Source organism: Aethina tumida, chromosome 4, assembly GCF_024364675.1.
Source record: "Aethina tumida isolate Nest 87 chromosome 4, icAetTumi1.1, whole genome shotgun sequence".
NCBI lineage: Eukaryota > Metazoa > Arthropoda > Insecta > Coleoptera > Nitidulidae > Aethina > Aethina tumida.
Genome location: NC_065438.1, coordinates 14,190,193 through 14,193,537, shown reverse-complemented (window position 1 = coordinate 14,193,537; position 3,345 = coordinate 14,190,193).

Sequence of the window (3,345 nt, the reverse complement as noted above, 5' to 3'; positions counted from 1 at the left end):
TAATAAACTTAAAATCATTTTAAAATTTTGTTATTAATATTAAATAATTAGTAAATAGTTTAAATTAAAAAAAATAAAATAATGAAATATTAATAACATTATTTTCTAATAAAATAGTTTCTTGTATAATAGAATTAATATATAGAATATTAATAAAAATTTAATTATTATAAATTTTGTGTTATATTCTGATCAGTACTTAAAATAAAATTCTAAAAAACTAACAATTATATTTATGTTGTACATAAATATTAGAATGTCACGAAAATTATTGAGTTTTTGTTATTTGGTTGTTTAGTGATGAACGATTTTTCGGGATTTTAGTAATTTTTTACATTCATAGTGATTTTTACGTATTTTTTGTAATTACTATTTTTGAAAAAAACAGAAGTTCCGGTTATTACTTAATTTAGTCATTTTGTCATTATGTAATTTGGTCATAAACTAATTCGGTCATTAAATAATTCAGTAATTTGGTCACTAGGTGGTTCAATAATTAGATAATTTGATAATTAGTTAAGTTGGTCATAAGGTAATTCACTCAATAGACAATATGGACATAAGGTATTCGGGTAATTGGGTAATTTGACCATTAAGTTACTTGGTCATTGGGTTATTTGTAGTTAGGTAATTTGGTCATAAGGTAATTCGATCTTTAGACAACTTGGTTATTAGGTAATTCCCTTCAAATTCTAAGTGAGATAAAATATGTGAATGTGTGAATTATTTTATTGAATTTTTGATATGGATATTGTAATTTTTTAGTTAAATTGCGATTAGTGCTTTTAATAGAGTTCTAATAAACTTAAAATCATTTTAAAATTTTGTTATTAATATTAAATAATTAGTAAATAGTTTAAATTAAAAAAAATAAAATAATGAAATATTAATAACATTATTTTCTAATAAAATAGTTTCTTGTATAATAGAATTAATATATAGAATATTAATAAAAATTTAATTATTATAAATTTTGTGTTATATTCTGATCAGTACTTTAAATAAAATTCTAAAAAACTAACAATTATATTTATGTTGTACATAAATATTAGAATGTCACGAAAATTATTGAGTTTTTGTTATTTGGTTGTTTAGTGATGAACGATTTTTCGGGATTTTAGTAATTTTTAACATTCATAGTGATTTTTACGTATTTTTTGTAATTACTATTTTTGAAAAAAACAGTAGTTCCGGTTATTACTTAATTTAGTCATTTTGTCATTATGTAATTTGGTCATAAACTAATTCGGTCGTTAAGTAATTCAGTAATTTGGTCACTAGGTGGTTCAATAATTAGATAATTTGGTATTTAGTTAAGTTAGTCATAAGGTAATTCGCTCAATAGACAATATGGACATAAGGTATTCGGGTAATTGGGTAATTTGGCCATTAAGTTATTTGGTCATTGGGTTATTCGTAGTTAGGTAATTTGGTCATTAGGTAATTTTCTTCAAATTTTAGGGCAAAATATGTGAGGCTGCCATTCATAGCAGAGGTCGAAATATCCCGTATAAGTTTAAATTTTTAATTTTTATAAACATCAAATTTTATGCACATTAATATTTATTTAAGAATTTATATGAGAAATGTTATGCATTAATTAAACAGTTGCAACACAAAATATTTGCATACGGAACGGCAGAAATTTCAAGTAGGAGAATAATTTAATTAGGGCAATAACTAAATTATCTTGTTTTTTAATTCGATTTTAATCGAACACGTGTTGTCGGTGGAATCGGTATTTATTTGCGATTGGAAATTGAACGCAGGATTTGTTCCGTCGTTGGAACGTTTGTAATTATTTTTCCGTGTAATTTACAATTTGTATTGGATCCAGGTTAAATTGTCCAATTCAATTTCATCAGAAAATGTAATCTGTTATTAAAGACTGAAGCAATAAAAGTTGCATTTAAATTTCACCGGAAATAATAATTTAATGGCACGTGTAAGTTGCTGAACTGATCTGGACGATTGTTTCTTTTATGAGACGAGTCTCGTCTTAAATATTAATAATCTGATTAAACAGATATTCGTGTTTGATCATAAATAATTGCCTTCGTTTTCCATCAAATTTTCCTACTGGCATATCGGATGAAAAGCTCTCAAGGCCCATTAAATTAGGTAACGAACAGTAAAAAATCATTAGCGCGTTGGACGTTTTCGTAGTAAATTTTTAAGAGCCGAATCAAGCACCCCACACCTGTCAATTAAATGTGGATGTGGGACAAAGAAGGGATATTTATGAATAGCGGTCCATATAAAAAATAAAATTGAATAAGTGAAGCTAAATAATTTTTAAACAGTTTAGATTTAGTCAAAAGAAAAAATATATATAAAATTAATTTTTACATTATAGTAATTTAATTAAACTTAATTAATAATATTAAATAACTACTAATTTAAAAAATATTTGTATCATGCTTAATTTTAAATTTTTATACTGATTTTATGTTTTCTATAGAATTATAAACAATAAACTAATATTGTGAAAATGTATAAATATAATAATATAAATAATTAAGGTGAATTGTAAATAAAAATATTAATAAAACATAGGATACATATTTAAATTTTGATTAAACGATGTTTAATTATTTAAAATATAATACGATTAAATTTTGTGATTTTGTAACAATTCTAATACTTAAAAAATGAAGTAAAAAGCTCCTATGAAAATTTGTTAATTGTAAAAATTTTTAGTTTGATTAAATATTAAACAAATATTTTGAAAAATCTCTCTCTCTCTCTATATATATATATATATATATATATATATATATATATATATATATATAGTTATATAATGTTATAACAGACTACTAATTTATTTAAAAATCTGTTATTAAGTTATTAACTAGTTATTTAGTTATTAATTAAGAAGTATTTCAAATAAAAGAAATAAAATAATAAAATATTATTTATTAAATAATATTAAAATAATATTAAAATAAAATAAAATTCTGAATAAAAAATTTTATAACTAAATTTTTAGTTTGATTAAATATTAAACAAATATTTTGAAAAATCTCTACTTAATATAAAATAAACAGAAGAATTAAAAAAAAAAAAATTAAATAATTGAAAATTTTTAATTAATTAATTAAATTTTTGGACCTTAACATTATTTTAAGGAATAAACAATATTTTAAAACATTCAATAAATATTCAGCACAAATTTTATTGAATTTTTGATATGGATATTGTAATTTTTTAATTAAATTGAGGTCAGTGCTTTTAATAGAATTCTAATAAACTTAAAATCATTTTAAAATTATTGTTATTAATATAAAATAATTAGTAAAAAGTTTAAATTAAAAATAAAATTAAATAATGAAATATTAATAA